We start from the raw sequence: 25,776 nt of genomic DNA on the forward strand, positions 1-25,776 counted from the left end.
CAACCTTTTCGGGATCTGGTCGAACGCCATCTTTGCTGATAAGATGGCCCAACACTTAGATGTTCTTTCTGGCAAAATGGCATTTCTTTGTGTTGAGTTGGAGTCCAGCGTTGGAAATTCATGTGAAAACTTCGTCCAAGCGCTCAAGGTGCTGACGAAAAGTTGTAGAAAAAATAACGATGCCATCTAAATAGCACAGACAGGTCTTCCACTTAAGGCCACGTAAAACTGTGTCGCTCATGCGTTCAAATGTTGCAGGGGCATTACATAAACCGAATGGCATGACGTTGAACTCGTAAAGTCCGTCTGGTGTTGCAAAGGCTGTCTTGTCCTTGTCCGCTTCGTGCATTGGGATTTGCCAGTATCCGGATCGGAGGTCTAGACTAGAGAAATATTCTGCACCCTGCAGGGAGTCAATGGCATCGTCAATTCTTGGCATCGGATATACGTCTTTGCGCGTGATCCTATTAAGCGCTCGATAATCGACGCAGAATCGTACAGAGCCGTCTTTCTTGCGAACCAGCACGACAGGAGACGACCAAGAACTGGAGGATGGTCGAATGATGTCTCTTTTGAGCATGTCATCAACGTTATCCGCAATGATTTTCCGTTCTGCGGAAGACACGCGATACGGGCGGCGGCGTACAACCGAATTGCCTTCGGTTTCGATGCGATGTACTGCGACGGAAGTGTGCCCCAGAAGCTTGGAGTGGACGTCAAATAAGGCTCTGTGTTTGTGCAGGAGTGCCAGAAGGTCTTCTTTCTGCGCAGTGGTCAAATCGGGATTTATCGCGGCCGTTAAAACAGCGGCAGCAGTGTGATAATCAGTTGTGGTAGACAAAGGTGGTGATTCGGTGTGAAGCGGTACCAGCGAAAGAGGTTCGGTGTCAGTAAAGCATGTCACAGTAGAGCCCTGGGAGAGCACAACTGGCAAGAAGTAGGGTAATGAACAGCGACTAACGCTCTACCGTCCTGAAACCGTACTAGGCTAGGAGTAAGGCTAAGCCCACCAGAAATGCAGTAACCGCTCGGTGCAAGGAACACATCACCATTAATAATAGTGTCGGAAGTCAGTGTCAGAATATGCTCATTGCCCACGGGAATGAAACAGTCGGTAGACGTGACAAAACGCAGGCTATGAGCATTGACAGTGGACGAAGATTCAGTGTCCGTCATATGAATAGTTCGCTGACGGCAAGATATGAAAGCTGAGGCGGAGGACAGGAAGTCCCATCCCAAAATCATCGCGTAAGTGCACGAAGACAGCACGACGAACTGAATGTGGTGGAGGACGCCATCAATGAAAACGCGCGCAGTGCAAACACCGGAGGGCTGAACAAGAACTGCATTAGCACAACGAAGGGGAGGGCCATTATAGGGTGTCTTCACTTTTCGCAATCGAGAACACAAGTCAGCACTAATAACGGAAAGCGATGCGCCGGTGTCAACCAAGGCTTCGATTCGGACACCTTCAACACACACCAAAAGTATATTTGACGGGCGCTCCGGAGCAGTTTCACGTTGTCCAAAAGATGCAGCTTTCCCTCCTGAAGCTGCACCATTTAGTTTTCCGGGCGGTGATCGGAGGACGAAGTAGCCGGTCGTAGAGGGGAAGAAGAGCGCCGCATCGGTGATGGAGAGCGACGACGCGGGAAACTCAATGAACCGGCAGTGTTGAAGTCCTGCGGAGATGGGGAACGTCGTGGATAACAATCGTAGTCAGAACGCCGACGTCGTGGTGCAGGGAAAGAAAACTGATCCCTTTCAAAGCCGTCATAGCCACGTCTTTCATCTTGCTGACGGCGTCGGCAAAACCTGGAAATGCGGCCACGAATGCCGCAGTAGTAACAAACCGGTCGAGGTGGGCTCCATGCGTTATAAGACGGAACAAGCGATGGTCATGCAGTGATAGGATTCAGGGACATGTGCCGTGCAGGTGCCTGTTGTGGTGGCGGCTGGGAGGGTGGCACTATAGAGGCAACCTGAGCGTACGTTGGCGTATGGATAGGGTGCGGGCTCGTGATTTGCGGGCAGGTCACGGCAGCTATCTCTTCCCTCACGATATGGCGTAGGCCGCCACCAGGAGGCGTCAGATGGACCTCAGGAGGGTTTGACGAAGCTCGGGCGGGCAGTTCGTCGCGGATGATGGAGCGAATCAAGGCACGCAGCTCGCTTCGTTGGACGCCTTGAAATCAGAAGTGTCAGGGTGTAAGCGGAGCATATGAAGCTCATCGAGACGCTGACACGTACTGATGATGTCGGCGACGGTAGTGGGATTCAGCACTACAAGGGCATTGAATGCCGCAGTCCCAATACCCTTGAGCAGGTGGCGTACACGGTCACCCTCTGCCATCGAGGTGTTCACGCGGCGGCAGAGGGCGAGGACGTCCTCTATGTACGAAGTGTAGGACTCGCCTGAGTGCTGAACCCGCTCTGCAAGCTTATTCTTAGCGATATAGGAGTGGACAGACGAGTTCGCGAAAATCTGGCGGAGAAGGTGTTTAAAGATGCTCCAGTTGACCAAATCGAGATCATGATTGTAAAACCAAGTTTTCGCAACTCCGGTTAGGTAGAAGGCGACGTGAGCAAGTTTTGCTGATTCGTCCAAGTGGTTAAAGTCACTCACGCGCTCGTATAGCTCCAACCCGTCTTCAACGTCGTCACCTGGAAGCCCAGCAAATACCAGTGGATCCTTCTGAGGGGTGGTGACTGTCCAAGAAGGGGTTCCCGCAGGAGTAGGCAAGGTGGATGTCGTGGCACTGGTCTGCTGGTCTTGCGACATGCTTGAGTGCAGTTGGTAGAGGCGGCGACCCGAGCGGAGCTCCAGGGATGTAGCGTAGGTGAAGCTGGAGAGAGACGGGGAGTGAGAGGGCGAAGGAACCGGACAGCACACTCCACCACTTGTGAGACGAGGTTAAGGCAGCCAGTCTCTTCTTTATTCTCTCTCGAGAGAGCCCCACCACCAGGCCTCAAAACGGTGATGATGATTATGTACAGGTGAGAATATGAAGCGTATGAATAATGCTCACAATATATTGTCACGTGGTGGTGACGTTGAAGAACGCAGTAGCAATACTGTGAACGACAAAACTGACTTTTACTGGGCGAACCTGTGCCCACAAAACAGGCTACAATTATAGCACAACGATAGCGGCGAACACGGTCGGCGATCGTCGAAAATCTGATCAGCGGGTCAAGCGCGTCGGCTTTTATAGAGCAGTCGTCGAATGTTCCAGACTAATCGTTCGGACCCGCGTGCCTTCCACAAAGTTCTATACCATTCGCGTCACGCGATGAAATCAGATAACATAAGGTTCGGCGACAACAGACAGCGGATAGAAGCATCGATAACTTGCCAGAAACTTCGGATACATGCAGGCGCGTCCCACGCTGTGCGATTACATTTGTTAGGCGGCGAAACGTGGTTGCTCGATACAGATAAGTACACGTGTCAATACCCCCCTCTTAAGAAGCATCGTCCCGATGCTACAAAAATAAGAGGGCGAAACACAAAAGGACACTTATTAAACATAAGTAACAAAACAACGACAAGAAACAAAGTCCAAAGGTCAGTTACGCGAAGCCCAAAAGTTCATTAACGCTGGTAGTACGGCTTGAGTCGCACAACGTGGACTATTTCAGGTCGTGAGCGGCGCCGCTGTGATAGCGAAATGCCGTCTGGCACGACCTCATAGTCCAGTGGGCCAATACGTCGGACAATCTTGTACGGTTCGAAACAGAAACAGCGACGCAAAAGCTTCTCGCTCAGTCCTCGTCGGCGTATAGGGGTCCAAACCCAAACACGGTCACCGGGCTGGTACTCGACGAAGCGTCGTCGGAGGTTGTAGTGTCGGCTGTCAGTCCTCTGCTGGTTCTTTATTCGCAGGCGGGCGAGCTGTCGGGCTTCGGCGCGCTGGAGATAGTTGGCGACGTGAAGGTTTTCCTCGTCAGTGACGTGCGGCAGCATGGCGTCGAGCGTCGTCGTCGGGTTCCTGCCGTAGACCAGCTTGAACGGCGTGATCTGTGTTGTTTCTTGCACAGCCGTGTTGTAAGCGAATGTTACGTACGGCAGGACGGCATCCCAGGTCTTGTGTTCGACGTCGACGTACATCGCTAGCATGTCGGCGAGGGACTTATTCAGCCGCTCCGTAAGACCATTCGTCTGCGAATGGTAGGCCGTTGTCCTCCTGTGCTTTGTCTGACTGTATTTCAGAATGGCTTGGGTGAGCTCCGCTATAAAGGCCGTTCCTCTGTCGGTGATGAGGACTTCTTGGGCGCCATGTCGCAGCAGGATGTTTTCGACAAAGAATTTCGCCACTTCGGCTGCGCTACCTTTCGGCAGTGCTTTAGTTTCAGCGAAGCGGGTGAGGTAGTCCGTCGCCACGACGATCCACTTATTTCCGGTTGTTGACGTCGGAAAGGGTCCCAGCAAATGCATCCCGATCTGCTGGAATGGTCGGCAAGGAGGCTCGATTGGCTGTAGTAATCGGACTGGCCTTGTCGGCGGTGTCTTGCGTCGCTGACAGTCTCGGCATGTTCTGACATAACGGGCGACGTCGGCGGTCAGGCGCGGCCAATAATACTTTTCTTGTATCCTCGATGGTGTCCGGGAAAATCCGAGGTGTCCAGCGGTCGGATCGTCATGTAGGGCGTGCAATACTTCTGGACGAAGTCCTGACGGGACAACAAGAAGGTAGTTGGCGCAGACTAGTGAGAAGTTCTTCATGAGTAGATTGTTTTGAAGCGTGAATGAAGATAATCCAAGCTTAGTTGCCCTCGGGACAACGTCGGTGTGCCCTTCCAAATATTCTACGAGGCCTTTTAGCTCCGGGTCTGCCCGTTGCTATTCAGCGAAGCCTTCCGCACTTATCATTCCAAGGAAGGCATCGTCATTCTCGTCTTCTTGCGGCGGCGGGTCAATGGGGGCGCGTGATAAGCAATCGGCATCGGAGTGTTTTCGTCCGGACTTGTAGGTTACAGTGATGTCGTATTCTTGTAGTCTGAGGCTCCACCGCGCCAGTCGTCCTGAAGGATCCTTTATATTCGCTACCCAACGCAACGCGTGATGGTCACTGACGACTTTGAAAGGCCTGCCATAAAGATAAGGGCGAAATTTAGCTGTAGCCCAAACGATGGCTAGGCATTCCTTTTCGGTCGTAGAATAGTTGACTTCCGCTTTTGACAGCGACCGGCTAGCGTAAGCTATCACTTGTTCGACTCCGTTTCTCCTCTGGACTAGAACGGCACCGAGGCCTAGGCTACTGGCGTCAGTATGGATTTCTGCATCGGCGTACTCGTCGAAGTGCGCAAGTACCGGCGGCGACTGCATGCGTCGTTTGAGTTCTTCAAATGCGTCGGCCTGCGGTGTTTCCCACTTGAACTCAACATCACATTTAGTTAGACGTGTCAACGGCTCGGCGATGCGTGAAAAGTCCTTGACAAAGCGCCTGTAGTAGGCACACATGCCAAGGAATCTACGTACTGCCTTCTTGTTGATGGGTTGCGGGAACTGTGCGATGGCAGCTGTCTTTTGCGGGCCTGGACGGACACCAGATTTGCTGATTACTTGGCCTAGGAACAGAAGCTCATCGTAAGCGAAGCGGCATTTTTCCGGCTTCAGAGTAAGCCCTGACGACTTGATGGCCTCTAGTACTGTCGCAAGCCGCTTGAGGTGATCGTCGAAATTTTCGGCGAAGACGACGACGTCATCCAAGTAAACGAGACAGGTCTGCCACTTCAATCCTGCTAACACCGTGTCCATGACGCGCTGGAACGTTGCAGGCGCCGAGCACAGTCCAAATGGCATAACCTTGAACTCGTAAAGGCCGTCTGGGGTGATGGAGGCCGTCTTTTCGCGATCTCTTTCGTCGACTTCTATTTGCCAATAGCCAGACTTGAGATCCATCGACGAGAAGTATTTAGCGTTGTAGAGCCGATCCAACGCGTCGTCTATCCGTGGGAGGGGGTACACGTCCTTCTTCGTGATCTTGTTCAGACGACGATAATCGATGCAGAAACGTAGGGTTCCGTCCTTTTTCTTTACCAGGACAACAGGGGATGCCCACGGGCTTTTCGACGGCTGGATGATGTCGTTGCGCAGCATTTCGTCGACTTGTTCTCTTATAGCTGCACGTTCTCGCGGCGAAACTCGGTAAGGGCTCTGGCGGAGTGGTGAAGCGCACTCCTCGGTGATTATGCGATGCTTGGCAACTGGTGTTTGCCGAATCCTCGATGACGTCGAAAAGCAGCCTTTGTATCGTCGGAGCAGACTTCTGAGCTGCTGTTGCTTAATCATGGGGAGACTTGGACTAATGTCGTAGTCTGGCTCGGGAACCATCGTCGTCGGGGTAGATGCGGCGGAATCCGAGAGGCCAAACGCATTACTGGTTTCCAGAATTTCCTCGATGTACGCGATCGTCGTGCCCTTGTTGATGTGCTTGAACTCCTGGCTGAAGTTTGTCAGCAACATTTCAGTTTTCCCTCCATGCAGTCGAGCGATCCCTCTTGCGACGCAAATTTCACGGTCTAGCAGTAGACGTTGGTCGCCTTCGAAGACGCCTTCTACGTCAGCCGGTGTTTCGGTGCCGACCGAAATAACAATGCTGGAGCGAGGCGGGATGCTCACTTGGTCTTCGAGCACACTCAAGGCGTGGTGAATACGAGGGCTCTCCGGCAGTATCGCTTTATCTTCCGACAGCGTTATTGACTTCGACTTCAGGTCGATGATTGCGCCGTGTTGGTTCAGGAAGTCGATACCGAGAATGACGTCTCGTGAACACTGTTGGAGGATAACGAAGGTGGCAGGGTAAGTCTTGTCATGAATGGTTATTCTTGCCGTGCAGATTCCAGTCGGCGTGATAAGGTGTCCTTCAGCGGTTCGAATTTGAGGGCCTTCCCATGGAGTTTTAACTTTCTTCAACTGCGCGGCGATGGGTCCACTCATGACGGAGTAATCGGCTCCTGTGTCCACTAAAGCGGTGACTTCGTGGCCGTCGAGAAGCACGTCGAGGTCGGTGGTTCTTTGTCTGGCGTTGCAGTTAGGTCTCGGCGTCGGATCACGGCTGCGTCGTGTTGAACTGAAGCTGGAACGTCGCGTCGTCAGGTCGTCTTTCGTCGGTGTAGTCTTGGCTTCCTGATTTCGTCGGGACGGCGGCGTGTCGTTATGTCGTCGAGGTAATTTCTTCGGTGTCTTCGTCGGCGGCGGAGGATCTTCGTCAGTTCGACGAACAGCAACCGCACCTCCATCGGTTGCTGCTTTTAGTTTTCCAGATACGGGCTCGCTGACCGGCCCCGGGCTGGGCCAGTGTATGGTCGGCGTTGCGGCGACAGGTAGCGGCCTGGTGATGGCGAACGCGACGGTCGTCGAGAGCTCCACTGAGTAGCGGCGAGGTAGTCGGCGATATCGCGAGGGCGTTCACCTTGCTGCGGGCGCGGAGCGTTCACGGCGAAACCTCGCAGTCCCATCTCCCGGTATGGGCATCGTCGGTAGACGTGACCCGCTTCCCCGCAGTGGTAGCAGAGCGGACGGTGGTCAGGAGCGCGCCAAACGTCGGTCTTCCTCGGGTAGCTGCGCTGGGCGACGGGTGGGCGTGCTGGCGGTGGTCGACGGAATTGCGGCGTTACAGGGCCCTGGCGCGGTCGCGGAGGAGGACCTTGACGGCGTACGACGGCGGCGTAAGTCATCGCTTCGGGCTGGGGTTGCGGTAATCGAGGTTGCACCTCCGGAACGCCAAGCGACCGCTGAACCTCATCTTTGACGATGTCAGCGATGGAGGCCACTTGAGGCTGCGACGACGGGAAGATCTTCTGAAGCTCCTCTCGTACGACTACCCTGATAGCCTCGCGCAGGTCGTCGGAGGCCAGTGATTGAACTCCGGCATAGTTTGTAGAGTTGGTGCGGCGGTCGAATTGCCGGTTTCGCATCTCGAGTGTCTTCTCGATGCTAGTGGCCTCGCGAACAAACTCGTCGACGGTCTTCGGTGCGTTTCATACCATACCGGCGAAAAGTTCCTCCTTTACACCACGCATTAGTAGCCGGACTTTCTTTTCCTCGGACATTTACGGGTCGGCGTGGCGGAATAGGCGGCTCATTTCTTCTGTAAAAATCGCGGTGGTCTCGTTAGGCAGCTGCACTCGGGTTTCTAGTAGTGCTTGGGCTCGTTCTCGGCGCACGACGCTAGTGAATGTCTGCAGGAAGCCGCTTCGGAAAAGCTCCCAGGTCGTTAAGGTGGCTTCTCTGTTCTCGAACCACGTCCTGGCAGCGTCTTCCAATGCGAAGAAGACATGTCGCAGTTTGTCGTCGCTGTTCCAGCTGTTAAATGCAGCGACCCTCTCGTACGTCTCGAGCCAGGTTTCCGGGTCCTCGAATGTTGAACCGCGGAACGTGGGGGGCTCCCTGGGCTGATGCAGCACGACGGGGGATGCTGGGGCTGCCATTGGGATGGACTTGGTGGCAATATTCCTGCTCGTCTCAGGTAGAAGTCCGTGCTCTGGGGGCAGTCCTTGCAGTCGGCGGCTAGCACGCTGGTCTTGGGCGACGTTGGTTTTGTCCTCGGGCTTCGGGCTTGGATCGCGGCTTTGCGCTGGCGTTCGGTACATGAACGCACAAGCACCTCCACCAGATGTCACGTGGTGGTGACGTTGAAGAATACAGTAGCAATACTGTGAACGACAAAACTGACTTTTATTGGGCGAACCTGTGCCCACAAAACAGGCTACAATTATAGCACAACGATAGCGGCGAACACGGTCGGCGATCGTCGAAAATCTGATCAGCGGGTCAAGCGCGTCGGCTTCTATAGAGCAGTCGTCGAATGTTCCAGACTAATCGTTCGGACCCGCGTGCCTTCCACAAAGTTCTACACCATTCGCGTCACGCGATGAAATCAGATAACATAAGGTTCGGCGACAACAGACAGCGGATAGAAGCATCGATAACTTGCCAGAAACTTCGGATACATGCAGGCGCGTCCCACGCTGTGCGATTACTTTTGTTAGGCGGCGAAACGTGGTTGCCCGATACAGATAAGTACACGTGTCAATATATATATATATATATATTGGTACATATGAAGAAGACTGTTTATCACCCTTACGGATGAAGGAGGCCACTTACTTTAGGTCGCGAGGGTCAGCGCAAGAGCGGCCAGCTGGTTGATGAACTCAGCGTCGTTCTCCTCTTCTTTGTCCTCCCCGCCCCCCCTCCCCCCCCTCGGGATTGCAAGCACGTTCACCGGTCTTCGTTTTCCTCCTGCGTAATAATCCTCTCGTCGCAGACGAAGCCAGCCGGGCGAGTCCATCCATTTGTTTTGAAGGGAGCAATTTCAAGCGGTCGACATGGACCACTTGGGTCTTGACAGCTCTTCTACCACTCACCGTGAGGCGAGCTATGTTATAGGTTACTTCGTGAGTCTGTTAATCGCAACAAATGGTCCATGGTAGGTGGCCAAAAGTTTTGGCATAACCCGCGTTTCCGTACAGGAGTCCACAGCCAGACTAAATCACCAGGGCGATAGGTTACCGGATGGTGGCCGATGTCGTAGTGTGCTTTTGATCTGTGCTGCGATGCCAAAGTGGGCAAACGAGCAATACGACGAGCTTCTTCGGCAAGGCAGAGAGTCTCGGCTACAGTGCGATTTTCGCGACTACAGAAAGGGAAAACAGTGTCGATTGTGTACTGGGGTGGCAGTGCATACCGCAGGAAGAAAGGGGTATAGACGAGAAAACCATGGCCAGGCGGCGCTACTGCGTCTCCTGACAGCGCCCCCGATGTGGAGGCGTCAAGCAGCGCGGTCGCGCTGTGGCGCAGTCTCCGCTTTGTTTACTTTGTTTCGTCCGCGCTTTTCTTCGCTCTCGTGCTCACGGCGCTCCGTTTTCGACGGCGGCAGATCGCCTGCTTGCGCAACAGCGATGCAAATATTCAGTGCGGTTTCAAGAAGGTTGCCAACGCTGACAGCTTTTTTTCGTGGTGGCTACCTCCCCAGAGGGGGGCGTCTGCTTCCGCACGTGTACGGCGTTGAAGAAATCATGCACGGTGACGTGATAGTGAAAGCCAAGTGCGTGTTACAGGTGTCCGACAAGATTGTCTAAGACGTCGAGTTAGGTGTATGCACCTAGTTCAAAAATTTAGCCACTTTTATTTGAATTACAACATAAGTCACTCTGGCAGCAGGAACGTTTGTTGTCATACTACTCGATCACTGCATATCGAGTGGGCTGCTTGTTGACGGTTCTGTCCCTTCAGAGAGACGTGTTCTGGAATCTGTTTCACATGTGCCTTGCTGCTGCTCAAGAGCTGTGTCGCTGCAGTACGAAAGCACATGTCCCGGTGGTGCTGACTGCTGCTGCTGATGATGAAAAACATTTATTTGTTCTATGTTACAGTGATTTTTCCGGCTTCAGATGGAGTCTTCCATCTTCTCTCCAGGATCGGTTCCCCTAGTTCAGGGCTCCGCTGAGGGTAGCTGCCCTACGTGCACGCCTTACTAGTCCTTGTTGGACTTTCAGGATGTCGCTGGATAGCATCCTCTCCCACTGTTCCGCACTCGAGTTTTTTTATTATGGCTAGCCCATCTGTTTTCTGGGAAGCCCATGTGGTATGGTATAAGGTTGGTTTGTCTCCACACAATGGGCACTTGCTCTCGTACTGCGTGGGGTAGATCTTGCTCAGCATGTTTAGGCATGGGAATGTTCCCGTTTGTAGCTGTCGCCATGCTACGGCGTCTTCTCTATGTAGTTGTTTGTGAGGCGGCGGGTATTTTCGTCTGATGCCTCTGTAGTAGTTTAGTATCTCTGATTAGCTTTGGGCTACCGGCTCGGTTTTCTCAGCGGGGTCGGGATTGTTGGATGCTCGGTTTATTGCATGCCCTCGAGCTATCCTATCCGCCTCCTGATTTCCCGTAATGTCGGTATGTCCCGGCACCCAAACTATCCTGTGTTTGGCATGGTTGTTGAGGGTTTTGCCACTTGAGCGGAGGATGCGGAGCGCGCTGCAGCTGATTCTGCCGCTTAGGTAGTTGGGGCATGCTGCTTGTGAGTCTGTGAAGACTGCTGTGATTGCCACTGGTCTGCTAGAGGCCGCTCCCATCTGCATCACATAGAAATGAGACAGTATCTCTGCCGATTTGTTACAAATAAATTACTCCAAATAATATGTTTGCAAAGGTAACGTTCCTATGATTGTGTATTTTTTCTACAAGAGTGCTACCACAACAAGTTATGATACTTGCCCACTGCCAGTCTTACCTTTTCGCCCTCTCTCGATCTGGTGCTTTCTTTCTGTATACAGGTGGGAAGATGGTAGGGATGTATGATGGATGCTGACTTAGGTCACACTTGCAGTTGCCCACGAAATGGGTGCTGCGAATTTGCGTGTTTTTGATGGGTCCCAGGGAATGTCATCAGCCCTGCGAGCATAGAAAGAACACATGCATTAGGCGCCAATAAGCATGGCACTGTACTAACGAGAAAGACCCTCTTCCCATCTTCAGCAACGTGGCCTAGCTTATAGCTCCTTATGCCCTCTGCTCGTCAAATCACAAATTCAGATATTTTTGGCAACCTGCACAGGCCTTTATTATATGGTGATTCGGGGATGCCTGTAACTGGTGCTGCCTAGTTTTTGTCACATAACATCACTGCTTGACACGAAAAGAACTGCATTATTATAACAGGGTGTCTACCAAGTTGACATTTCCAAATTCCCTGAGTTTTCCAGGTTTTCCCTGAGTGCCGTTGCACACTTCCCTGAGTGATGCAGAACTATGTTTTATGTCAAGACGGGCTGAAACCATATCGCCTGATGCTGTAACTCTCTAGTAAGCACATGAAAAAATAAGAAAGTGGTTTAATCCAATTTGAATACGAAGGAGTAGTGTTTATGTTATTCAAAAAGAGAATAGAAGGCAGGGGTTAGTAAAATGCACAGCAAATAAAGTGTCTTCGAAAAAAATTGCAAATGAAGTCGGATATTCACAAATATACGAATAAAAAGGAGATGCACATAGTAGCAAATATATTCGAATATGAGCTGTTTCTATCAACTGATAGCAAGCTCAGTGGTATGAGGCCCGAACCCTGTCACAATTGAGATTCTCTCTCAACCGCTCGTAAGTCAGCCTCAACTGTCCTGACATACTCTCAGCCCGCGCATGACGCCTGAGTGTTGTGTTTCACTGCTCTAACGAGCTTATTTTGCTTTGGATGCGGGACACCTGCATCTCGGCATCAGCCAAAATTTTGTTTTTTGAGCTCAAACTTCTTCAAAACGGCGGCAGCAAGCTTCCTTTCCCGCTTATTCCTGAATGCATACATCATTTCTGTTCTTGTCCCCCTTTGGCCACTCGTTCACCCCAAGGACCATTTGAAGCATCTTGGCCAGTTCACCGTCCACGACCGATTTTTAGAACTCCCTAGGGGTCGGGAAAACGTTCAAAAAATCGGCGAGTTGGAAAAAAATAAATGCGTGTCATTTACTGCCCTTAGGGGTTCTAACCGCGACAGGCACGTCCGAAAACGCTCTGAAGCCCTATCGGTACACATATTAGGCATATCGGCGCTCGTACTGTGACAGGAAATACAGGGTGCACGCGTGTATATTTAAGGAATGCATATTGTGTTCCGTGGCAACATCCCCTTCTAACGCTTGTTATGCTTCACTACAATACTTATGCGTATGCTTCACCATGTAACATTTCTGTACAAAGGCGAAGCTGACTTTCGGGAATCGGCATTATGCAACGCACCGTGCTTTCTAAGTTCCTAAGCCAATCACGAGGACCATAAATTCAGAGTCCGTGCCATTGCTGACAGCAGCTAATTCTTTCAATAAAAAACTCGGCATCCAACGGCAAGAAGCTTCAGCGCGAACGTCGAAGCAGCTAGGCCTTGCGTTGCCGCAGTGGTGGCAACGGCTGCCAGCGGATCTACGTGCGAGAGTGCCGGTTCGAGGTGGCGAAGTAATCAAAACACCAGCGGTGGTACCTTTGATTATTGCCGTTTCGGACCCGCGGTCACGGCAAAACGTCCGGAAAATCGGACGGCGAAGAGTTCTTGCGTCCGAAATTTCACACGTTCCGATACGTTGACTCTATGGGTTACGTGGCGGTGCCGCGAAGCCGTCCAAATTATCGGGAATCCGGAAACTCGGTCGTTGACTGCACACTGGCAACTCTGCAGCCTACGACAGCGCGTAAAAGACGATTCATTACCATTCCTGTCTGTTGCTCGAGCCAGCATTACCGCGACTTTCGACCCTTTCAATAAAATTGGCGCTAATTTTCCCTGATAGAGGCCCAAATTCCCTGAGTTTTCCCTGACTTTTTCCAGACTACTCAAAATCCCTGAGAATTCCCGGTTTTCCCGGTTGGTAGACACCCTGTATAAGGCCAATGCAGTTATGTGGAATGTTGGGCGAGTTGGTGATTAATAATCATAAATAATCATACCGTGTTGATGAAGCGGCGCACTCACCAGTACAAATCGAGTGTTACAAGCACAGCGAGTGCCATGTATTCTTGCGTGTGTCCGCCTTGTGGTGAGTGCGCTGCTTCACCAGAACGCTAAAGCAGTTTCCTTGCCAGAGTACACAACATCCTAGAGCACAACAGCCAAAACACACATCTGCTCAAAATTAACAATTTAAGTATTACGTAGGCGCATATTGCCTTATATAATGCTGCAATAAATATTTATTGTATATCACGCCTTATTCAATGCAGATGTTGGAGTCATTGTAAGTAATTGCGTTAGTCATCAAGGTATCTTTTCACTGCTCAAGAGAAATGGCTCGTACAGACTGCTCCGCGAAATGAACCGAGACCACGTTAACCAGGGATTAACTTGAGACCAGCAGCACGAGCGCAAGCATTAGCGATACATGCCTCACCAAAGCAAATGAAGTTCCTCGTCGGGCGAGCAGCTAAATTAAGCTCGCGCTGATGGTCGGCTACTACAGGAGCCGAAGATTTTTGGCAGGAAGAGTGAAACAGGAATGTTAAAGGTGGTAATTACCTTAAAGCATGCTTGGATATTGACACGTGTACTTATATTTAACGGGCAACCACGTTTCGCCGCCTAACAAATGTTATCGCACAGCGCGGGACGCGTCTGCATGTATCCGAAGTTTCTGGAAAGTTATCGATGCTTCTATCCGCTGTCTGTTGTCGCCGAACCTTGTATTATCTGATTTCATCGCGTGACTCGAATGTTGTAGAACTTTGTGGAAGGCATGCGGGTCCCAACGATTAGTCTGGAACATTCGACGACTGTTGTATAAAAGCCGACGCGCTCGAACCGCTGATCAGATTTTCGACGATCGCCGACCGTGTTCGCCGCTATCGTTGTGCTATAAGTGTAGCCTGTTTTTGTGGGCACAGGTTCGCCCAATAAAAGTTCGTTTTGTTCTTCACAGTATTGCTACTGTGTTCTTGAACGTCACCACCACGTGACATCTGGTGGAGGTGCTTTTCGTTCATGTACCGGACGCCCCCGACAAGCCGTGATCCAAGCCCGGACCGCAAAGAGAATACCAACGTAGTCCCGGAGCATCGAACAAGCCGCCGTCTTCAACAGCTGCCCCCGGAGCACGGATTTCTACCTGAGAAGACCAAGAAGATTGTGGACAAGGCAACCCTAATGGCAGCCCCAGCGTCCCCCATCGTGCTGCAGCAGCCCAGGGAACCTCCGACGTTCCGCGGATCAACATTTGAGGACCCGGAAACCTGGCTTGAGACGTATGAGAGGGTCGCCACGTTTAACAGTTGGGACAGCGACGACAAGCTGCGGCATGTCTATTTCGCACTGGAAGACGCCGCCAGGACCTGGTTCGAGAACCGAGAAGCCACCTTAACGACGTGGGACCTGTTCCGAAGCGGCTTCTTGCAAACGTTTACAAGCGTCGTGCGAAAAGAGCGAGCCCAAGCACTACTAGAAACCAGAGTGCAGCTGCCAAACGAGACGATCGCGATCTTCACGGAAGAGATGACCCGTCTTTTCCGGCACGCCGACCCGGAAATGTCAGAAGAGAAACAAGTCCGCTTCCTGATGCGGGGCGTCAAGCAAGAACTTTTCGCAGGACTTATTCGTAACCCGCCGAAGACCGTAGCTGAGTTTTCTGCAGAGGCATCGACGATCGAGAAAACTCTGGAGATGCGCACCCGGCAATATAACCGCCAGGGGCTCACGCCGCAGTACGCCATCCAAGGACTGGATTCCGACAACCTTCAGGGGACCATCAGGGCCATTGTGCGCGAAGAACTGCGCAAGGTCCTGCCTTCGTCGCAGCCCCAAGTGGCTTCGATCGCCGACATTGCGAAAGAAGAGGTGCACCGATCGCTTGGAGTTCCCGAGCTGCAACCACAATTACCGCAGCCCCAGCCAGAAGCGATGACATACGCCGCCGTCGCACGCCGTCAAGGTCCCCCTCCGCGACCACGCCAGGGCCCTGCAACGACGCAATTCCGTCGTCCGCCGCCGCCGCCGCCGCCAGCACGCCCACCCGTCGCCCAGCGCACCTACGCGAGGAAGACGGACATTTGGCGAGCCCCCGACCACCGCCCGCTCTGCTATCACTGCGGAGAAGCCGGCTATGTGTATCGCCGATGCCCATACCGCGACTTGGGACTGAGAGGTTTCGCCGTCAACGCTCCGCGCCGCAGCAAGGTGAACGCCCTCGCGATATCGCCGACTACCTCGCGGCTACTCAGTGGAGCACTCGACGACCGTCGCGTTCGCCATCACCAGGCCGCTACCTCTCGCCGCAGCGCCGACCATACACTGGCCCAGCCCGGGGCCGGTCAGCGAGCCCATATCCGGAAAACTAAAAGCAGCAACCGATGGAGGTGCGGTTGCTGTTCGTCGAACTGACGAAGATCCTCCGCCGCCGACGAAGACGACGAAGAAACCATCTCGACGACCTAATGACGACACGCCGCCGTCCCGACGTAGTCAGGAAGCCAAGACTACACCGACGAAAGACGGCTTGACGACGCGACGTTCGAGCTTCAGTTCAACGCGACGCAGCCGTGATCCGACGCCAAGACCCAACTGCAACGCCAGACAAAGAACCACCGACCTCGACGTACTTCTCGACGGCCACGCAGTCACTGCCTTAGTCGACACAGGGGCCGATTACTCCGTAATGAGTGGACACATCACCGCCCAGTTGAAGAAGGTTAAAACTGCATGGGAGGGCCCTCAAATTCGAACTGCTGGAGGACACCTCATTACGCCAACTGGAATCTGCACGGCAAGAATTACCGTTCATGACCGGACTTACCATGCCACCTTCGTTATCCTCCAACAGTGTTCACGAGACGTCATTCTCGGCATGGACTTCCTGAATCAACATGGCGCAGTCATCGACCTGAAGTCAAAATCGATAACACTGTCGGAAGATCAAGCGATACCGCCGGAGAGCCCTCGTAGTCACCACGCCTTGAGTGTGCTCGAAGATCATGTGAGCATCCCGTCTCGCTCCAGCATTGTCATTTCGGTCGGCACCGAAACACCCGCTGACGTAGAAGGCGTCATCGAAGGCGACAGACGTCTACTGCTCGACCGTGAAATTTGCGTCGCAAGAGGGATCGCTCGACTGCACGGAGGAAACACAAAGGTGTTGCTGACAAACTTCAGCCAGGAGTTCAAGCACATCAACAAGGGCACGACGATCGCATACATCGAGGAAATTCAGGAAACCAGCGATGCGTTTGTCCTCTCGGATTCTGTCGCATCTACCCCGACGACCGTCGTTCCCGAGCCAGACTTCGACATAAATCCAAGTCTCCCCGCGATTAAGCAGCAACAGCTCCGAAGTCTGCTTCGACGATACAAAGAATGCTTTTCCACGTCATCGAGGATTCGACAAACACCAGTCGCAAAGCATCGCATAATAACCGACGAGTGCGCTCGACACTCCGCCAGAGCCCTTAGAGAGTTTCGACGCGAGAACGCGAAGCTATAAGACACCAAGTCGACGAAATGCTGCGCGACGACATCATCCAGCCGTCGAAAAGCCCGTGGGCGTCTCCAGTTGTTTTAGTGAAGAAAAAGGACGGAACCCTACGTTTCTGCGTCGATTATCGTCGATTGAACAAAATCACGAAGAAAGACGTATACCCCCTCCCACGGATAGACGACGCATTGGATCGGCTCTGCAATGCTAAATACTTCTCATCGATGGACCTCAAGTCTGGCTACTGGCAAATAGAAGTCGACGAAAGGGATCGCGAAAAGACCGCCTTCATCACCCCAGACGGCCTCTACGAGTTCAAGGTTATGCCATTCGGACTGTGCTCGGCGCCTGCAACGTTCCAGCGCGTCATGGACACGGTATTAGCAGGATTGAAGTGGCAGACCTGTCTCCTTTACTTGGATGACGTCGTCGTCTTCGCCGGAAATTTCGACGATCACCTCAAGCGGCTTGCGACAGTACTAGAGGCCATCAAGTCGTCAGGGCTTACTCTGAAGCCGGAAAAATGCCGCTTCGCTTACGATGAGCTTCTGTTCCTAGGCCACGTAATCAGCAAATCTGGTGTCCGTCCAGACCCGCAAAAGACAGCTGCAATCGCACAGTTCCCGCAACCCATCAACAAGAAGGCAGTGCGTAGATTCCTTGGCATGTGTGCCTACTACAGGCGCTTTGTCAAGCACTTTTCACGCATCGCCGAGCCGTTGACCCGTCTAACTAAATGTGATGTTGAGTTCAAGTGGGAAACGCCGCAGGCCGATGCATTTGAAGAACTCAAACGACGCATGCAGTCACCGCCGGTACTTGCGCACTTCGACGAATACGCCGATACAGAAATCCATACTGACGCCAGTAGCCTAGGCCTCGGTGCCGTTCTAGTCCAGAGGAGAAACGGAGTCGAACAGGTGATAGCTTACGCTAGCCGGTCGCTGTCACAAGCGGAAGGCAACTATTCTATGACCGAAAAGGAATGCCTCGCCATCGTTTGGGCTACATCTAAATTTCGCCCTTATCTTTATGGCAGGCCATTCAGAGTCGTCAGTGACCATCACGCGTTGTGTTGGCTAGCGAATATAAAGGATTCTTCAGGACGACTGGCGCGGTGGAGCCTCACACTACGAGAATACGACATCACTGTAACCTACAAGTCCGGGCGAAAACACTCCGATGCCGATTGCCTATCACGCGCCCCCATTGACCCGCCGCCGCAAGACGACGAGAATGACGACGCCTTCCTTGTAATGATAAGCGCGGAAGACTTCGCTGAACAGCAACGGGCAGACCCGGAGCTAAAAGGCCTCGTCGAATATTTGGAAGGGCACACCGACGTTGTCCCCAGGGCATTTAGGCGCGGATTATCTTCCTTCACGCTTCAAAACAATCTACTCGTGAAGAAGAACTTCTCACCAGTCCGCGCCAACTACCTTCTTGTTGTCCCGTCAGGAGTTCGTCCAGAAGTATTGCACGCCCTACATGACGATCCGACCGCTGGACACCTCGGATTTTCCCGGACACTATCGAGGATACAAGAAAAGTATTATTGGCCGCACCTGACCGCCGACGTCGCCCGTTATGTCAGAACATGTCGAGATTGTCAGCGACGCAAGACACCGCCGACAAGGCCAGCCGGATTACTACAGCCAATCGAGCCTCCTTGCCGACCATTCCAGCAGATCGGGATGGACTTGCTGGGACCCTTCCCGACGTCAACAACCGGAAATAAGTGGATCGTCGTGGCGACGGACTACCTCACCCGCTTCGCTGAAACTAAAGCATTGCCGAAAGGTAGCGCAGCCGAAGTGGCGAAATTCTTTGTCGAAAACATCCTGCTGCGACATGGCGCCCCAGAAGTCCTCATCACCGACAGAGGAACGGCCTTTACAGCGGAGCTCACTCAAGCCATTCTGAAATACAGTCAGACAAGGCACAGGAGGACAACGGCCTACCACCCACAGACGAATGGTCTTACGGAGCGGCTGAATAAGACCCTCGCCGACATGCTAGCGATGTACGTCGACGTCGAACAGAAGACCTGGGATACCGTCCTGCCGTACGTAACATTCGCTTACAACACGGCGGTGCAAGAAACAACACAGATCACGCCGTTCAAGCTGGTCTACGGCAGGAACCCGACGACGACACTCGACGCCATGCTGCCGCACGTCACTGACGAGGAGAACCTTGATGTCGCTACCTTTCTCCAGCGCGCCGAAGAAGCCCGACAGCTCGCCCGCCTGCGGATCAAGAACCAGCAGAGGACCGACAGCCGACACTACAACCTCCGACGACGCTTCGTCGAGTACCAGCCCGGCGACCGTGTTTGGGTATGGACCCCTATACGCCGACGAGGACTAAGCGAGAAGCTTTTGCGTCGCTATTTCGGACCGTACAAGATCATCCGACGTATTGGCGCACTGGGCTATGAGGTCGTGCCAGACGGAATTTCGCATTCACAGCGGCGCCGCACACGATCTGAAGTGGTCCACGTGGTGCGTCTGAAACCCTTTTACGGACGCTGACGAACTTACTTATTTTTGTTTTCTTTGCTACGGGTGTTTTTCTTTATTGCTTTCGTTTGTATGCAGCATCGGGTCGATGCTTTTTTTTAAGAGGGGGGTATTGACACGTGTACTTATATTTAACGGGCAACCACGTTTCGCCGCCTAACAAATGTTATCGCACAGCGCGGGACGCGTCTGCATGTATCCGAAGTTTCTGGAAAGTTATCGATGCTTCTATCCGCTGTCTGTTGTCGCCGAACCTTGTATTATCTGATTTCATCGCGTGACTCGAATGTTGTAGAACTTTGTGGAAGGCATGCGGGTCCCAACGATTAGTCTGGAACATTCGACGACTGTTGTATAAAAGCCGACGCGCTCGAACCGCTGATCAGATTTTCGACAATCGCCGACCGTGTTCACCGCTATCGTTGTGCTATAAGTGTAGCCTGTTTTTGTGGGCACAGGTTCGCCCAATAAAAGTTCGTTTTGTTCTTCACAGTATTGCTACTGCGTTCTTGAACGTCACCACCACGTGACAATATTGTGAACTTAGAAAGCATTGCCAACCAGTAACATAACGCGCACGTCTAGAGCGAGTGCTTTACGATCTGCCGCTTACCGACGCACGCGACGACCGCGGCTTGCTAAAATAAGGTCGGCTATCACACAAAAGTAGCACGCGGCCCCTTTCGTTACCTGCACAGCTAGTAATTTAAGTTGCGGCATTTGCAAAAGGGAAATAATTCTCTTAAGCTCATCCTTGCCGATCGCGAGGAAAGGCACCGTGCAGTCAAATAAATTCGATAAATTCGGGGGTCTTAAGTGCCAAAACAATGCCAAAACCACGAAATCATTATGAGGCACGCTGTAATAGGGAGTCTCATTAATAATTTTACCCTGCGGGGGTTCTTTAACGTGCACAAAAATCAAAGCACCTGGTAAAAAGAGTGTTCTTGCATTTCGCCCCTATCGAAATGCGGCCGCAGTGGCCGGGAATCGACTTCGCATCGTCGAGCTTAGCGGCGCAACACGCATGCATTTACCGTTAACAAATGGCGGATGTCGTCACAATTCAACTACGCGACACGACTAAACAAACGGCCGGGCGCTAAAAAAAGGCATATCACTATTCCGTTTTCATCGAGCGGCCGTCATATTGAACGCGAATGCGAAAGTATCAGACTTACTTGACTCGGCGCACTGCAGTTATCCATGCTTGTCGTCTGTCCTCGTACCACTTCCCCGGAAATCTGTAGAACTTCACGGGTGGCGTTGGACCTTTCGTGTTTTCGAGGCTGCTGTGGCGATCAACAACACCGCAGTATTGCGTGCCACCTTTCCTGGCTGATGATGTCGCAGTCGCCATCGCAAAAACAACGCGCACGAGTGCTCCAGCTGTACAGAACACGGGCGCACGCTAGCGCAGCGACAACCTTCGAAACTTGCCTCGGTCCGCTAGGGGACCATTCGGCGCTGGTGCCGTGCGGGCAAACTTAGGTTGCCTCGTCTATAGCCGGTAGTCTCGTACGTGCTTGGCGGTGTTGAACGCGTGAGTGATAAAAGGCAGTACGTCATCTCAGTTCTTGTGGTCGGATGAAACGCACATACGAGTAGATAGTATGTTTCAATTGTTCGGTTGGTGCGCTCCGTAAAGCCATTCGTTTGTGGATGGTTTGGTGCCGAGTGCCGCAAGTGGATTCTCACAAACGAAGCAGCTCATCTACGACATCCGCTCTGGATTGTCGTCCACGGTTGCTGATGATCACGCAAGGCGGACCATGTCGCAGGATGACATATTGCAGCAGGAATGTTGAAACGTCAGTGGCAGTCGCGGAGGGCACGGCCGCCGTCTCGCAGTAGCGTGTGAGGTAGTCGACGCAAACAACTATCCAACGGTTTCCCTTGGCTGACCTTGGAAATGGGCCTACGAAGTCAATGCCCACTTGTTGGAAAGGCGTGCTTGGAAGCGGGATCGGCTGCAGGAGACAAGCTGCAGCAGTAGATGGCCGTTTGTGGCGTTGACACTGCATGCAGTTGGCCACATGCGTCTCAACAGACTGTCGCATTCCAGGCCAATAAAAGCGTTCCGGAATCCGGTAGAGCGTCCTCGCCGAACCTAAATGGCCAGACGTAGGGTCGTCGTGCATAGCACTCAGAATCGTTGTGCGAAAGCTCTCCGGTAATACGTGGAGAAAATGTGCGCCAGTGCTGGAAAAGTTCTTATACAGGCGTTCATCAAGTACTCAGAAATTATTTGCTGTCGTCGAGGCGGTCGTAGCGGTGAAGAGCGGTGTTAATTTAGCGTCTTTTTGCTGTTCAGCTTTGAAACAGTTTAAGTCTGGAAAACGCCGCGACACAGAAGCCATGACGTGATCGAAGTCGTCAGCGTCACAGTGCGTAGTTCTAAGTGGCATACGCGAGAGTCAGTCCGCATCAGCGTGTCGTCGACCGCTCTTTTAACATACGGTGAAGCTGCATTCTTGCACTCGGAGCGCCCAGCGCGCAAGGTGGCCACAAGGGTCACGAAGATTCACAAGCCAACAAAATGAGTAGTCGTCGGTGACCACTGTAAAGGCGCGTCCACATAGGTAAGAACGAAACCGCTGAACCGCAATTATTACCGCGAGGCATTCTTGTTCCGTGACAGTGCAATCCTGCTCAGGCCTACTTGATGAGCGACTTGCATATGCGATCCCGTGTTCGCGGTCACGGCATCGTTTAACTAGGATGGCACCAATACCTGTGCCACTGGCATCCGTATGGAGTTCCGTCGGAGGTGAAGGACTGAAGTGTTGAAGAACCGGTCATAACGTCAGCAGCAACTTCAACTGACGAAGAATTACGCTCCAGAGTCCACTCAAAGGGGGTGTCCATTCGTAGCAGGCATGTCAGCACATACGCCACGTCGGCGAATTTAGGAATAAAGCGGCGGAAATAGGAACAAAGCCCCAGAAAAATACGGAGCTCGTTGACTAAGCAAGGTGCACTGAACGCTTCAACGGCTGCTGTTTTTTGGGGATCAGGGCGGATGCCATCCTTATCGACGAGGTGCCCAAGCGCGATGGTTTGGCGGTATCTGAAGTGGCATTTGTTGGAGTTTAAAACTAGGCCAGCGTTCCTGATGCAGTTCAGAACAATATACAGACACGAATTCTGTTCGCTGAAGGTGCGGCTAACGATGACGACGTCGTCGAGGTAGCACATGCAAATGTTCCACTTCAAGCCGCGCAGAACAACAGTGTCCATAAATCTCGAAAGTTGCGCGAGTCCAAATGGCATCACATTAAATTCGAAGAGCCCGTGGGGGGTTACAAAGGCAGTCTTCTCTTCGTCCTCAGGATGCATCGGAATTTGCCAATAGCCGGATCGTAATTCTACTGAGGAAAAGTAGGAGCCGGAATGAAGGTAGTCTATTGCGTCATCAATACGTTGGAGTGGGTACATGTCCTTTTTTGTTACAGCATTCAAACGGCGATAGTCGACGCAAAATTCGCAAGATCTATATTTTTTTAACAAGAATCACTGGAGCTGCCCACGGACTCGCCGACTCTTGTACGACTCCCTTTTTCATCTTTTCGTGCACTTGCTCGTTGATAATAGGGCGTTCTGATGGAGAAACGTGATATGGCTTTTGTGTAATCGGATTTGCCAATCCCGTGTTGATGGCATGGCGTCTTGGAGACGCGGGGATAGCACGTATTTTGTCCTGCGCAAAGTCGAATACCGAAACGTGCTTCAAAAGCACACCCACTAACGTTCGGCGTTCACTCTTGCTGAGCGATTTATTTACCATTGAGAAAAGGGCCATTTCCGAACTGGCCATCAGGTTCTTCCGACAGATCTGTAAGTTCAGCCACTGATAAGGACGCGTTTTCCCTGGCGAATGCTAATTTCAGACCGTCTGGTACTGCGTCCACCTATGATCGACACCACACAATGTGGCACACAGGTAATGTGCATGGGTTCTACGGTAGCATCGAAGTTCTCGGAATCGGCGCCGCAACAGACGAGGACACAAACGGTAGATGATGCAGGTATGACCGTATCACCACAAACACACAGTGTAGTTTCCAGATCTACAGGGTTCTCCAGGAGTCCTGACGGAATCCTGCCACATATGAACACCTTCCTTGTGCGGCAGTCGACAGCGGCACTACACTCCCGCAAGTCCATGCCGAGAATAACATCACGGGTCGACCGAGGAATAACTACAAACTCTGTCGTAATAACATGGCCTCCCAAAAACACGTCAACACTACACGCCCTAATAGGTCGCAACGGCTCGCCACTCACTCCACAGAACATTGAATCTTCGTCCCATTTAAAGAAACCCTTTCGCCCTAACACATGTTTAAAAGCGGCACTCATGACCTAAATTGTTGCGCCTGTGTCCACCAGAGCCATCACAGGCACATCATGTATAAGAACGCGCACTTTGTTTTAGGCATCATCACAGGAGGTATTTCTGTCAGTAGCACGTCTCCAGCGACTTGACCTCCATCGGCGGCGCTAGCTAGTTTCCCGGTAACGAAGCGGACGTGGTGCGACGCAGAGGTGAGGGAGAACGGAAAGCACGACGTTGCGGTGGGGGTGTCAAACTCCTGTCAGATGCCGGGGAGCGATTCCGGGAGCTGCTCGGCCAATACTCGTCGCGAAATTATACATGTGCTCGCCACGGGGCACCGTGTCGCCGTTCGGAGGGCCGAGAAAACTCTGAGGGCTGCCAAAGCACGTGGCCATACGCTAGTTGCAAAACCACGATATATGACCCGGGACATCATAGGAGTAACACACCGGAAGAAGTCCAAACCTTGGTTGTTCGTCGATGAACCGCATATGATCATGACGCTACGGCGGGCGTCGAGAAGGCATGCGCTGAACGCGTTGGACATAGCGCGGAGTGGGAGGGCGGGTTGTCATCCTCGAGTGTGGGGCTGCACTGCACCCTATGGCCGCTGCGCTAACCATCGGTTGCCAAGGGGCCGAATGTGGCACCGTCATTGCCTCACGTGACGTGTGCACGCCATGGTGGTCAGCAGTTGAATGCAATATCTCTTCGCAGCGGGAAAGTTCCTCGCGCACAATCTGTCGGGTGGTCGAAGGAAGGTCGAGGCAAGGGCTCGTGTCCACAGTGGCAACCGTCGTAACGTTTGCCAACCGACCAAGCTTTGGTGCAATCCTACGCATCTTGAGCGTTGCAAAAGCTTTGCAATGCCGAATGACGTCGGACACAGAACTCAGGCTTTCCTTTCCAATTAGCAAATTGTACACATCCTGAGCCACTCCTTTCAGCTAATCTCCAATTTTATCTTCATCCGGGATGCGAGCACTGACCACCTCGCACAGCTTTAACACTTCTTCGATATATGTGGTGCATGTCTCACCTGGTAGCTGCGCCCGTTGGGACTGTGTCTGCACCGCACGCTTCTTTTTAGCGACTGAGTCCCCAAACCACGCCTTTAACTCGTCAACAAAATGTTCCCACGTCGTAAGCGCGTCCTCGTGGTTCTCGTACAACACGAGTGCGGTATCGGTCTGGGAGAACACCACATTGGTGAGCTCAGTGGTTGCATCCCACCTTTTGGACTTGCTCGTTCATTTGTAGCGGGCGAGCCACTCGCCGGCATCTTCCGCCGCTTTGCCTCCAAAGGTGGGTGGAACTCAGTAGTATGGCAGTGGACTGCTAGGCGCTGCCCTCGGAGCGGCTACTTCTAGCATGTCGAAGACGGTGACGGTTGATGGCGAGAGGCCTGTACGTCGACGGCTTCGACGAAGCTGCGGCAGGGACGGTACCGTTGTGAGCGCTACCCCGCACCTCCGCCAGTTTGTTACGCGTGACGGAGATCGTTTATCACCCTTACTGATGAAGGGGGCCGTTTACTTTAGGTCGCGAAGGTGATGCGCAAGAGCGGCCAGCTGGTTGATGAACTCAGCATCGTTCTCCTCTTCTCTCCCCCCTCGAGACCGCGAGCACGTTCACCGGTCTTCGTTTTTCTCATGCGTAACAATATATATATATATATATATATATATATATATATATATATATATATATATATATAAACGAGAAAGAAGGGGGAAAGGGGGTTAACCGAGGGGCCCGATTTTTATTAGTCATACGATGAGAAGCCAACAAACACTGACACCAAGGACAATATAGGGGAAATTACTTGTGTTTAATAAAGGAAATAAAGAAACGATAAATTATTTTAAATTAAAGGGGATGAAAAAAGAACTCGCCGGAGGTGGGAACCTAACCCACAACCCTCGCATGTGGGTTCGGTTCCCACCTGCGGTGAGTTGTTTTTT

This window comes from Dermacentor andersoni, chromosome 7 (assembly GCF_023375885.2).
Source record: "Dermacentor andersoni chromosome 7, qqDerAnde1_hic_scaffold, whole genome shotgun sequence".
Taxonomy (NCBI): domain Eukaryota; kingdom Metazoa; phylum Arthropoda; class Arachnida; order Ixodida; family Ixodidae; genus Dermacentor; species Dermacentor andersoni.